Source organism: Nelumbo lutea, chromosome 4, assembly GCF_056320005.1.
Source record: "Nelumbo lutea isolate HS-2025 chromosome 4, American lotus-T2T, whole genome shotgun sequence".
Classification (NCBI taxonomy): Eukaryota; Viridiplantae; Streptophyta; class Magnoliopsida; order Proteales; family Nelumbonaceae; genus Nelumbo; species Nelumbo lutea.
The window spans coordinates 4,934,217-4,948,755 of NC_142687.1; the positions used below are offsets into that span (position 1 = coordinate 4,934,217).

At 47.7% G+C, this 14,539-nt stretch overlaps 1 long non-coding RNA gene across 1 annotated transcript; it reads right to left on the reverse strand.

The window, feature by feature from the left end:
- Positions 1-12,749: 12,749 nt before the first annotated feature.
- Positions 12,750-14,185, reverse strand: LOC148853509 (uncharacterized). The gene is made up of 3 exons (XR_016113380.1): positions 14,023-14,185; positions 13,794-13,885; positions 12,750-13,678 (listed from the first exon to the last, which is right to left on the reverse strand). It is a non-coding gene; the product is annotated as an uncharacterized LOC148853509 (long non-coding RNA).
- Positions 14,186-14,539: the final 354 nt, after the last annotated feature.

Below are 14,539 nucleotides of genomic sequence, written 5' to 3' on the forward strand. Positions count from 1 at the left end.
CCGGGCCGGGCCGGGCTCGGGCCGGGCTTTCACTTGTCACTGATGAAAATATACTAGGCCCGAGCCCGAGCTTGGCCCGACCAATAGGCCTATAACTTAGGCCCGAGCCCGGCCCTGGTAAAAAGCCCGAAACCTGAGCCTGAGCTCGAAGCCTGACCTAATTGAAAAAAAAAAACAATTTTCCCTATTCAAATTAGAATTAAAAATTCAAATAGTATTTTTTTTCTATTTAAATGAACAATGGGCCTACAATATGGTAATTTCCCTTTCTTTTATATTTTAAAACACAATTTTACATTCTTAAATCAAAAAAATTATTCAAATGGACATAATCACATAATTAATTTTAAGTTTAATATTAGGTCAGGCCGGGTCAGGCTCGGGCCGGGCTATTTTGTCAAAACCCGAGCCCGGCTCGAATTTATTGTGGGTCGGGCTTTTAGCCCGAATTTAAGCCCACGGGCCTATAAGCGCGTTCAAACCCGTTTGGGAGTCGGGCCGGGCCGGACCGGCCCATCGGGCCACCCGGCCCATAAACAGGTCTACTCCCATCACACCAATATCCTGTTAAGGGCCGAAATTTGATCAATAATTGATAAAGAAAGGAGAACTAAGTATGGCCTAGCGACCCTATATCCCATCTCATAGCAATGGTGATTGGCCCGCCCCTCTTCACTTTTAATTCAGAGAAGAGAATTCCCCACAAGACGTTAAATGCCGACGATGATGTTGACGATTGGAGTCCACAATTACCAACAGTACTGATTGATACTAATGATACGGAGGAGACACCCAATCTGGACTTGTCCAGTAATTTTGCCTTTGTGACCACAATGATCACAAATTGGAATCTCTCGTACGTGTTCATTCTATATTTTGATTTTTGCAGACTTGAAAGTTGAGAAGATATGGGTTGTTTTAGATGTAATTAAATTAAATTCCTTTCCTTTCTTTCCCCTCTTAACTTTTCAAAACGTTGGTTGCAACTTGCAAAGTGAAAACAGAAACTAAAGGGGACTTAAAAATTAAAAATAGTTAATGTGTTGCGTTTAGATATCCTCCTGGATTTTTGCTTTCTAATCCTAAAAGCTCAAGTCCCCAATTTTGAGAATTGATGAAGAAAGATTTGGTCCGACCTCTTTATTACGTGACATGTGGTAGAAACAACACCTCGGCAAAAGGGGCCAAGCTTAGGCGGGAACAAGGGGAAACCAGCGGACTGAACTCCCTACGGGAGGCCCGAATTCACCCTTTGTAACAGCTCGGGATACACCTCACCGAACTGGCCAACTTTGTAACAGCTCGGGATACACTTCGCCGAACTGACCCACTTTGTAACAGCTCGGGATATACTTCGCCGAACTGACCCACTTTGTAACAGCTCGGGATACACTTCGCCGAACTGACCCACTTTGTAACAGCTCGGGATACACTTCACCGAACTGACCCACTTTGTAACAGCTCAGGATACACCTCGCCGAACTGGCCAACTTTGTAACAGCTCGGGATACACCTCGCCGAACTGGCCAACTTTGTAACAGCTCGGGATACACCTCGCCGAACTGACCTGCCCTATAGATACCTCCGAGCTCAAGACTTCGCCTCGCTCAGCACTTTGCATCACCTTCTGGACACCAAAACCAAACAAATCGTACCATGCCTGACACTAAGGAAGTTCGAGCCCGAGGGCGCCGCGCCTGACTGACTTGGGATCTGACGTTTGGCGGCAGCACTCTAAACGGCCACTGCCACCGCCATTGACACCGCCATCTCCAGTTAGAAAGACGGTTAGGCAGTGACAGTTTTGTCTCAACAAAAAGGACGGCGGTCGAATTGACAAGCACAAGGGTAATCATACCCGACCTGACAAGGGCCTCGGGGCGAGTGCACGAAGTGATTATAAGAGCCCCCTGCCCCCCGACAAATGAGGGATGCAAACTTTGCGCTATCTGGTATTACCTTGCTTTTGAAGGATTCTAACTTGAGCTTCGGAGCCACTACACCGGGTTCCCCCCGGAGCTTCCTCATCTCCTCCGTTTCAGGTTCCCTGCTACCCCGTTCAGAAGCAAGGCCGCGGACAGCTAAGACCGGCCGGATCGCGCTCCATCAATTGGCGCCGTCTGTGGGAAAACGCTTCAAAAAGCCTCCCTCCAAACTTCGATAACCCCTTTTCTTCAAAAAACCCAACACTCATGGCCTCCTCCAGGAACACCGGACGTGGCACGGAGACAAACACCACCGGGGAACAACTTCAAGTCCCCGTGGTGTGCGTTGGACAGTTCACCATCCCCCTTTCGGCGGATGGGATCCCCAACTTGAACGCGCCACAAGCAGTGGCACCCGTAAACCCTCCTACCACAAGCATCCTCTTTCCTCTCCCCATTGAGACAACCTTCACTGAACCGACTGCCGTCCCCCTGGCAGCCAGCCAAAACCGGTTGGAGGACCTGATGCAGTGCATGCGGGCAATGCAAGCCCAAATGCAACAGTTCCAGCAACACCAGCTTCACCAGCACCAAGTACTGCACAACATCTCCCAGTATCACTATCAATAGCAATTCCCCCAATTGCCACTAAACCAACCACTACTTCTACCTCGCCACCCCGCTCCGAGGCCAGTCAAGGCCTCCCCGCAGGATGGACGCCCCCACTAGGCGAAGGCCTCCCGGCCCCAGAACCCCCCACTCCCGGCCCCTAACAGCCAGGCCTCGTCCCCAGGCCGAAGAGAGAAAAATGTCATCCCCGCCTCGCAACCCACAGGCGGGTCGGAAACCTCGCCCGCGAGGTCGGCACCCCGGCGCTCCAAGCCCGAGCTCCCGCTCACCAAAAACCGATTCGGCGCCCTGGCGGCAGACTACCAGCATTCCGGGCCCATCGAGCTCGGTAACACGGAGGCCAACAGCGCCAGTACAAGGCCCGCTCTGCAGCGAAGGCGCCAGCGAAGTCGCCGAACCGCCACCCATGCCTTGTCGGAATTCAGAGGCAAAGACACGAGCTCGAACGAGGTAGGGGCTGTCCCGATCCTTTCGGTTCCTTCCCCCCTCGCATCAGAACTCCTGGCGGTCCCTTTACCCAGAGACTTCAAGCTCCCACCTTTGGACAAGTACGACAGGTCCTTCGACCCCAACGACCACGTTGACGCCTTTCAGTCCCAAATGCACCTCGCTAGGGCCAGCGAATCGTGCATGTGCGTGGCCTTTACCACCACCCTCAGGGCGTAGCCCGCACTTGGTACAGGAACCTGGCCCTCGGGTCGATAAAGTGTTGGGCCCAGTTCGTGCAGGTCTTCACCGCACACTTCGTCATCAGCCAACGGTGCCCCAGAACAGAGGAAAGCATCTTCAGAGTAGTCCAAAGAGAAGGATAATCCATACAGGGCTACATCAAGCGATTCAGCGAAGCATGCTTGCAGATATCGCGGTTGGACCTCGCAGTGCTGCTCGCGGCAGCCAAAAGAGGGGTGACGCACAAAGAATTCAAATGGCACGTGGTGGCAAACCAGCCCACAACCGTGGCCGAGTTCCTTAAGCTCGCGGATAAGTTCATGAGGACAGAGGAAGAAATCAACCAACAGACCGAAGGCGGGAACGAGAAAAGAAAGAGAGAAGGCGAGCTCTCCAAACCGGTGGACAGAAAAAACCCAACCCGGGAGCTGAAGCCGAACCAGTCGTTCCTGGCTCCCCTAGCAGTTCGGACGGACTACACGCCGTTAAACATGAGGCAGACGGAGATGTTAATGACGATCAAAGATGCCCCGTACGTGAAGTGGCCACCTCGCATAAAGGGAAATCCGAACGAGAGAAATAAGAATTTGTATTGTAGTTTCCATAGAGACCATGGTCATAGTACCGAGCAGTGTAATAACCTCCGGGACGAGATAGAGAGGCTCATCCATCGCGGATACTTGAGAAACTTTGTACAGCACAACAATAATAACAATAAGGCAGGTCGGCAAGGGGAGCACGAAAAGGATGCCCCCGAGTTTAGCAACAGACCTGCCGAACCGTTGCAAAAGCAGCCTCCAGAAGAGAGGCCAGTTCGGGGAACCATCCATGTAATAGTGGGAGGTTCGGTGGTAGCGGGGTGTACCTCGGCAGTAGCCCGGACTTCAGTTCGCGAAGCGGCCCTCGAAGAACGGAACCCCCCAAAGAGACCAAAGACCGAAGAACCAATCTTCTTCACGGAGGACGACGCGCAAGGGGTCCACTACCCCCATGATGACGTGCTTGTCATTAAACTAAGGATCAGCGACTTCGAGGTCAAGCGCGTACTCGTAGATTTGGGCAGCTCAGCGGACATCCTCTTCAAATCAGCATCTAACCAGCTGCAGTTACAGAGGAGCGAGTTGAAGCCCGCGAACACTCCCCTAGTGGGTTTCAGCGGAGAGGAAGTCAGGCCCCTTAGAAAAATAACCATCCCTGTAGAAGTCGGCACATGGCCTTGTGCAGTCAGACTCAACCATGATTTCCTGGTAGTCGTGACCCCCTCCCCATACAATGCCATAATAGGGTGGCCGATCACGCATATCCTACGGGCGGCGGTCTCCACCTACTATTTGGCCATGAAGTTCCCTACGGACTTCAGTGTAGGGGTAGCGCGGGGCGACCAGCTCAAGTCCCGCAAGTGCTATGTTGCCGCCCTGAAGGGAAAAACGAAGGCGGCCGACGACCTCGAACTGGAGCGGCCTGCGGAGCAAGGTGAGGAACGAGCTTCGCCCACGGAGGAAACGGTCGCAATCCCGACTTCGGCTACGGACCCATCTGCACACTTCAGATCGGAGCTTCCATCGAAGATCCCCTACGAACCGAACTGGTGAGTTTTTTACTTCAAAATTTAGATATTTTTGCCTGGTCCCCGGCCGACATGCCTGGCATTAGCCCCGGACTGATAACTCACAAACTTAATACTGACCCTGTAGTAAGACCCGTTAGACAGAAGAAACGCAACTTAGCCCTAGAACGCTGGAGGGCGGTCAACGAGGAGGTCGAGAAGCTCCTCGCAGCAAACTTCATAAGGGAAGTCCATTACCCGAGCTGGGTGGCCAACCTGGTGTTGGTAAAAAAGGCAAGCGGCAAATGGCGCATGTGCGTCGACTACACCGACTTGAACCGAGCTTGCCCGAAAGATTGCTTCCCCCTCCCCAGAATTGACCGCCTAGTGGACGTGACCTCGGGAAACGAGTTGCTTAGCTTCCTGGACGCCTACTCGGGCTACAACCAAGTTAGGATGGACCCATCCGATGAGGAAAAAACCAGCTTCATAACCGAGTTCGGCCTGTATTGCTACAAGGTCATGCCCTTCGGACTAAAAAATGTCGGGGCGACCTTCCAAAGACTTGTAAATAGGCTATTTCGGCCCCTAATTGGTACGAAGATAGAGTGCTATGTAGACGACATGGTCGTCAAGACTCAGTTTTCACAAGAGTTAATACAAGACTTAGATTCTGTCTTCCAAATCCTACGTCAGTTTAGCATGAAATTAAACCCCAACAAATGTGTCTTCGGCGTCACCTCGGGCAAATTCCTAGGGTACATAGTCAATCGGCACGGTATTGAGGCCAACCCGGACAAAATAAAAGCCATTCTAGATATTAGACCACCTCGGAAAGTAAAAGAGGTTCAGAGGCTAAATGGCCGCATAGCCGCTCTAAGTCGCTTCATGTCCAAATCAGCAGACCGCTGCCTACCTTTCTTCAAAGCAATCAAAGGCAAAGAGTTCGATTGGTCCCAGGACTGCCAGCTCGCGTTCGACGAGCTAAAAGGTTACCTCTTTAATGTGTCAACCTTAGCCTGGCCCGAGGTGGGCGAGGTCTTAGAACTGTACCTCTCAGCAAGCAACGAGGTGGTCAGTTCGGTACTAATAAAAGAAACAGACCGGGTCCAGCGACCCATCTATTATGTTAGTAAAATTTTGCAGGGAGCAAAGGCAAGGTACCCGCAGATAGAAAAACTAGCATACGCCCTGGTGACAGCAGGTCGGAAACTCCACCCATACTTCCAAGCTCACACCATCATCGTCCTAACTGACAAACCTCTGAGACAAGTTTTACTCAAACCCGAGGTTTCCGGTCGACTGACGAAATGGGCCATTGAACTCAGTGAGTATGACCTCTAGTACAAACCAAGAACCGTTATTAAGGCCCAAGCTTTGGCAGATTTTATCGCCGAGTGCACTTTCAGCCACGAAGCCCCACAGGTCGAGCCCGAGGTCCCCAGTTCAGGCGAACCCGGAGATCCTGAGCTCATAGAGTCCGAACCCCGTGAAGTAGCAGACAGTGTGGCATCTCTCCTGGTCAGGCGAAGTGCGAACTGGGATGAGGAGCCCTGGATCCTTCACGTGGATGGTTCCTCGAACCGGCAAGGCAGCGGAGCTAGAATAGTCTTGTGCGGCCCGGGCGTCACAAAATTAGAATACGCACTACGCTTTGAGTTCGCGGCATCCAACAACGAGGCAGAGTACGAAGCACTGATCGCCGGGCTGGACCTAGCACGAAAGATAAAGGCAAAACACTTGGTCATCTGCAACGATTCTCAGCTCGTGGTCAACCAAGTTACAGGCGAGTACGAAGCACGCGAGCTCTCCATGATCGCATACTTAACCAAAGTAAAAGAAGCCCTGCTCAACTTCCGGTCACACTTCATCAGGCAAATCCCGAGGTCAGAGAACACTGAGGCGACGCCCTGTCCTGGTTAGCCAGTACAAGCCACAACAGCATGAGTACTGTTTACATAGAAGACTTACCTCGGCCTAGTATTCTTGGGGGGACAGAGGAGGTCGCTCCCGTCTTGGAGGCAGAGCCGAGCTGGATCGACCCACTCGCGAGCTTCTTGATAGATGGAACCCTCCCTGCAGAACGCAATGCAACCAAGAGGGTGCATCGCCAGGCAGCCAAATACGTCATAATAGACGAACGGTTATACCGACGGTCCTACACGCTCCCCTACTTGCGTTGCCTGCGACCTACCGAAGCCGAGTTCGTACTCCGCGACACTCATGAAGGCCTGTGCGACGAACACTTGGGGGGTAGAGCACTCGCCCCAAAAGCACTTCGACAAGGATACTACTGGCCAACGATGAAGGCAGAAGCTGTCGAGCTCGTCAGAAAATGCGACAAGTGTCAGAAGCACGCCAACATCCACCATCAACCTGCCTCCGACCTCAAATACCTCGCCAGCCCGTGGCCCTTTGCACAATGGGGTATCGACCTCCTGGGGCCATTCCCACCAGCAACAGGTGGAAGAAAATTCCTAGTTGTTGCAGTAGATTACTTTACGAAGTGGATAGAAGCCGAACCTCTGGCAACTGTTACGGCCCGAAACATACAGAACTTCTTTTGGAAGAACATAGTATGTCGATTCGGGTCGCCAAGGCATGAATTAAAGAATTCATCTACCAAAAGAAACAAGTGAACAATAACAGCAGAAGCAACAGAAAAATGGAAAAAGAAGACGGAATCTAACTTACCACCATGGCATGTGTTACGACGCGGCAAGCGACCTGATTCAAGGGAAGATTAGTCCACGCCGCGACCTCCTCTGGGAAAGTAGCATCCCTACTCTTCTGAAGAGCGTAGTTCGGCGTCAACAGGCTCCTGAACTCCCCTTGAGCACCCGAGCCCGAGGGCCCAGCCCGCGTGTGAGCGGACCCGGAGTGAGCAGGAGCACTTGAGTATGCAGGAGCGCCCGTATGAGTGGTCTCAGCATAAGGCACCCCGGTAGTCTCGTGCATCGGTGGAGTCACTTCGGGCTCCCTGGGCAGATCCTCCGGCGTATGGTCTGGAACTTGGGGCTCCTCATCCAGGGGCAGGTTGGTACGAGTTCGCTTGGCGACCCGCTTCCTCCTCTTCATACCTTGGAACAAACACCCCCCACGAGTTCAACATAAAAAAAAAAAACGAAAAGAACAGAGCAAGCAAGAAAACCGCATAGTTAGAAACCTACCCGAACTCAGGCCGGTTGCAATAAGCTTGGCCTCCGTTAAGTAGTGGTGGCACTTTAAACCTTGTCGTGCCCATTGCCGAAGGCCCTTCACCGTCTCTTTATCGAGAGTCACGCCTAAATCAGGAGCGGCCTCACCCCACCCGGTCTGAAAGGGCCATCCTTGTGCACTTCGCACGCCGAAGTAGTCCCGCTTCCACGCCGGGACCTTATTAGGAAGATCGTGCAGAAGCTTAAAACCCTGGCGAGGAGAAAGGTAATATGCCCGTCTCCCCCCAGGAAGAGAACCCGCCTGTCTCTTGAGCATCAAGATAGAGGAGAATATCTCTAAGTCTAAGGGGAAGTTCTGCTCGCAAAAAAGGGAAACCGTCCCCACTAGGTTCCGAATAGAGTTCAGATGAAGTTGGCCAATGGTGACACCGAAGTGGTTTATGACTTCGACGAGAAGGGGATGGAAAGGAAGTCGCAACCCGCAGCGAGCTGCTCTAGAAAAATCACGATCTCGTCAGGACCGTGTTCCCAAGGAAAGCTACCCGAAGGAATAAAATATGTATACTCCCCAGGAAGGTTGTAAGACATAAGTATGGATTGAAGCCCCTCAGGCGTCATGGTCGAAGGACCAAACCTGTCTAGCATTCGACCTCGGCGGGAGGTAGACACCAAACTGCCCAAAGCGACTCGGCCTGCTGGTTCACAGTCCTCAAGCTCCACCTCAGGATCACTGAGGCAGTCGGGGGACACGGCTCGGTTGGTGGAACCTACGTCGGCCCTACTCGAAGAACCGTCTGATCTATCAAAGCTAGACATTGGGGAAAAAAGATGGATTCAAGAAAGTACTCACCGGAAAGTTTGAAGAACAAGCCAAAGAACCGTGAAGGCTATATAACCAGCCTTGACGCGAGCTGGAAAAGACTTGGACGCGAGCTGAAAGGTTGGACGCGAGCTCAGTAGACAAACCGCAGAAGTGACAAACCGACTGGGGTCCCCCACTATTTATAGCTACAGTAACCAAGAATCGACCGTGCAGATCGAAGACGATCTGACAACCCACGTTCTTACTGACCGCACGACCCTTAAGGTCGAGACGTGATTGGCGCACGTCTTTCCAAAAAAAGCAAAACGTCAGCACACGTCTTTTTGAAACCGACGTCGCTTCGACACGCGTCTTTTCGAAATTGACACGCCGCACGTCTCCCTGACAGTCGCCCGCGCACGTACAGCAGTGGCGCGCCTTTTTGAAATGACCCACTGTCACGTCCCAGCGGCGCGAATTGGTTTGAAATTTAAAATGCGCGCTGTCACAACCGTCAGCATTCTTGAGTAAGCACGTTTCCAGCCTTCTCGAAAGCCGAAGGAACCCTAGCAAAAGCAACTCGCGCAGTGAAGATTTGAAGGGCAGGACAAATCCACCTGCTACCTCGTGAAACTCCCCGCACCATGGCAAGACCCCCGGCGCAAGGAGTGGGGGGCAATTGATGAAGGAAGATTTGACCCGACCTCTCTATTATGTGACATGTGGCAGAAACAACAGCTCGGCAAAAGGGGCCAAGCCTAGGCAGGAACAAGGGGACACCAGCGGAGTGAACTCCCTACGGGGGGCCCGAACTCACCCTTTGTAACAGCTCGGGATACACCTCGTCGAACTAGCCAACTTTGTAACAGCTCTGGATACACTTTACCGAACTAACCCACTTTGTAACAGCTCGGGATACACTTCGCCGAACTGACCCACTTTGTAACAGCTCGGGATACACCTCGCCGAACTGGCCAACTTTGTAACAGCTCGGGATACACCTCGCCGAACTGACCTGCCCTATAGATACCTTCGAGCTCAAGACTACGCCTCGCTCAGCACTTCGCATCACCTTCTGGACACCAAAACCAAACAAGTCGTACCATGCCTGACACTAAGGAAGTTCGTGCCCGAGGGCGCCGTGCCTGACTGACTTGGGATCTGACGTTTGGCGGCAGCACTCTAAACGGCCACCTGCGACCGCCACTGACACCGCCATCTCCAGTTAGAAAGACGGTTAGGCAATGACGGTTTTGTCTCAGCAGAAAGGACGACAGCCGAATTGACAAGCACAAGGGGAATCATACCCGACCTGACAAGGGCCTCGGGGCGAGTGCACGAAGTGATTATAAGAGCCCCCTGCCCCCCGACAAACGAGGGATGCAAACTTTGCGCTATCTGGTATTACCTTGCTTTTGAAGGATTCTAACTTGAGCTTTGGAGCCTCGACTCCAAGTTCCCCCCGGAGCTTCCTCATCTCCTCTGTTTCAGGTTCCCTGCTACCCCGTTCAGAAGCAAGGCCGCGGACAGGTAAGACCGTCCAGATCGCGCTCCATCAAGAATGATCCGATTCTAATAGAACAACAGCTACGCACTCAAGGAATAGGTGTCCATAATTTTTTAACGTGCTTGCCTAGTGTCAAAGTGTGTTTACTAGATCCTGGCCGATTCCCCAATTTTTAGGCTCTGAGCTTTGGGGTTTGAAAGTGTTTTCGCTTTAGATAATTATGTTTTTAAAAGCATTTCTTACTAAATTCATAAAAATACTTTTTATTGAAGAAAAAGTAAAAATTTATTCAAACTAGCCTTGTTTATATTATGTTGTTCCTTTCGCAGGTGAATCAAAATTCTGGCAAAGGAATGAGGGACCTCACTACTACGACACTGAGAGTCTGAGACAGGCATATACAAGTAACAACGACGTAAGCTCCTTTTTAGTCATTGGGCCATCTGGGCATTTTCAATTGGGCTGGCCCAATTACAACTTTATGCCTTTTTTTTTTTTTGCTTATCATTCATGATGATATGTTTCCAATATACAGCTGCAGTGTGCTGTGAGTATATCCAGATTGGAGTTTCCACGACTTGATTTCTATTAGTGGGCTGAGTCTTGGGCTGTTGGTCCCAACTTTGATCAAATTTGCATATATTTCATACTTTTTTTTTCAACCAAAGATGCCCATTGGGATTAGGGTCATTTGCTAAAACCTATCCTATAGTTTGTGTTTTATTAAAACATCCTTTACAGTTTGTAATCTACTTAATCAATTTTTCATTAGATGAAAATAAAAAATGACATTTTTAACCCTAATATCCATTGCAATAAATTTAATCAAAAGAAACTAAAAACAAATATGTCATTTTTCCCTAGTAAACAATGGACAACCACTCTATTTTTTTTATTTGGTCAATTTTGTTTTCTATACAAAAGGTGTTACGGTACTTTTGAAATAAACAACCATGGATCCATACCCTTGAACATTTTTCACTCAGTTTAGGGGTATTTCTGGAATAAACAACCATTGGTCCATGCCCTTTAACATTTTCCAGTTATTTTAGGTGATCATGTTACTATTTTCATATATAAAAAAAAAACAAATAATTCTTAATGAAAGGTCATTGAATAAATAGGTTACAAAATATAATGGGTGTTTTAGTAAAATGCAAAATATATGGTAGGTTTAAGTAAATCTGTGAAACTATAGGGATATTCTAGTAACTGGCCCTTATTATTATATGCTTTTTGCATTGATAGTTTTTCAAATTAATATTAATTGTTCAAAGTTTTAACATGAAATTTGCATTTAAAAGATGATTTTTCACACGTGTGGCAAGGCCTTTCACAGGGCTGTCAACGGATTGGATCTAGGTCAGGACAGGGTGGTCTCAGTCCCAAACGATTATTAATCAAAACAAAATAACAGACCCAAAACTGTCCTAATAAATAGTCAGGTCTATCAGGTCCAGACTCGTTGGACCTGCATCCCGATTATATTGAAAACTATATTTGTTTATTTAAATAACAACTTAAAAATGATTAATTCACTCGATAGACCATAAAGTGATTGATGTTTATTTAAATAACAACTTAAAAATGATTAATTCACTCGATAGACCATAAAGTGATTGATCAAGAAATCATGGGAGATCACTGGCCCATGGATATCATTGACCAAGCTTAGGGTTTCAAGATTAATTCACCTTTCACAATACATAGGAATCGGAAGATTGGTTTTCTTAGTTTAATCAGTTGCTTATTTGAACCGAATATCTGTTCTGTTGATCTAGAAAATCTTTGGCCTTTTCAGGCCATAATGATGCATTTATTTTGTGGCTGGTTGACATGAAATGAGATAATATATGTTTCCTTACCATTGTAACTGTCCAGGGTATTTATAGAGAAGTAGAAACGCTAAAGAATCTGAATTTATAGAAAAATAAGGTGTAAGTAATTGTTAATCCTTGAAAGTGTGAAGAAAGAAAATACAAATAAAGATAGATTTCAACAAGAGGAAGAAAGATTCGATGCGTTTAATTGAGAAAACAGGGTGTAAGCTGAAATTTTGCAAATAGAGAACAAGATTATGTGGGCAAAATCATTTACTGAGCTACTGAGATGATTAATCGCCCTGTCAATCATTTTCTGGGCAAAATAATAAGCTACTGAGCTAGGTACCAACCATAAGACGCAAACAGGCTGAGATGATTAATTGCTGCTATTTGAAAGGCCTTTGCTGTTCACCATTTTTTCCATCGACCATGTCTCCGAACTTAGTAATGGGATACGCTTTCGACAACTTATTGCCAGGAATTCCAATATCCCAAACCCAAAGTTCTCTCCATGAATCATGAATGTTACATCGAACTAACAAAAGTTAAAACAGATTAAATGTTATTAATCTCAAACTTCCAAACAAATTCATTTTCTCTAGAATGCAGGGATGCGTCCTCCATGAACTGGTCGATTAGTTTCAGAGCACTTAGCTCTTCGTTGGAGAGAAAGGATCAAACACATCTAAAAGAAGAGATTAAGAAATTTATGATAATGTCAGGTATTTTAATAAATTTACATGTGAAAGGTGACATGAAGGATAAATATGGTATTTTAGAAAAATTAATATGGTATATAAGTGCTTCCCGTCTAAAAAAAGTTAACGGAAGGGAGGCAATTGTATATTTTTCTGAAACTACAGAGAAGGCTTTTATATTTTACCCATTCGTTAATGAAGGATGGAGAGAGGAATTTTAGATTCCTTTGACTTTGAGCTCCAAATTACTTCACCAGATGAAAGATTTTTGTCATTTAGGACGGCACACAACAAGTTGACTAGCTAATCCGATTCACCTGATTCCTAGTTTGAACAGTTCAACCTATGAAAATTCCAATTATTCCTGATCTTCAGTGACCTGTAAACGCTTCCAGTTCCAGTTAAACCCTGTTCAACCAACCAGGTAAACAGGGTAGCTCTCCCCCACTAACATCATTACATCCTTGTAATTTGGAACGAAGAGGACTAGATGTTCATCCTCGGTGACGGTTAGTTCACAATGCTTGAGTACTCGATTCCGAACTTGGATTTCAGCCAATGAGATGAGGTTCCCAGCAAGGAAGGAGGATTTTCTACGTGGATGTCAAGCAGGAAGCAGCTTTGAAGGCTTTAATTGGGTCTAGTAAAGAGGGAAAGGAAGATTTAATTCCCCAAGGCCTCCCAGGGATGATGAGTTAATGACTCCTCAGGGCTCAGGGCTCAGGGCTCAGGCTCAGGTACACGAAGCATATAAAAATCACTCCTATCGCCTTCTTCCACCAAGCCATTGTAGTATCGTGGGTACTTTGTCAAGACATACTGCATTTCGTTCGGCGTAATCGGACCTGGCCAACAGAGCTCGTGGAGTGTTGTTGATATGGCTTGGACCACCAAATGAGCAGGGATCACTCGACGTGCCTCTGCTTTTATCCATAATTTAGTCAAATCATTAATCTTTAAGCAGAACTTAAATCTCTAGTAATTTTGCAACAGAACCCATCGGAAACAAGTCAATAATATATAATTCAAATTCACCTGAACAACAGAACAATCATACTGCTTGGTATGGTATGGTATTCCATCTTGAACTTGTAAATTGGGTATTGAAGCATCAAACGATTCTTTGCCTAATATTTTGGCAAGTCTTATATCAATATTGAGAAGCTTTGGCAATGGAAACCCTTGAAGAATAAGAAACCTAAAATCCACCGACCAAGAAGAAGAAGAAGAAGTCGATTTTGAAGTCCCTAAAGTAAGTGCATACCTTGAATGTTGAATCCTATTTTACATTCATATATGTTTCATCAGATAATTCAGTTTTAGCTTCAACCAATCTCCATGGCATGACAGCAGACATGATCCTTTGAAGACTTGAAGTCTAAAATGTGTGACATTGGATCGGTAAGTTGTTAAAGGACCTCCATACTGTTTTATGGATCCTGTATCCTCTATACATACCTACCATGATGACCTTCCCTATTACGAGTTCGCTTTTGCCTTTTGCTCCACGTAACCATGTTATCATTCGAAGCTTAAGATTCACTCAAACAGTAATCAAACAATCCCGTTTAGCTATCTATGCGAAGCTTAAGATTCACTCAAACAGTAATCAAACAATCCCGTTTAGCTATCTAGAGCGCCCCACCCCCCTCCAAAAAAAAAAAATCTATTCGAAGATCTTGTCGTTTCCTGTATTTGTATAGAGGGCCCAGCTCGGCATACAAATGTTCCAGCTGTTTTGATAGTATCACCAATGGCGACCCCGACGATCTCTTTATCTG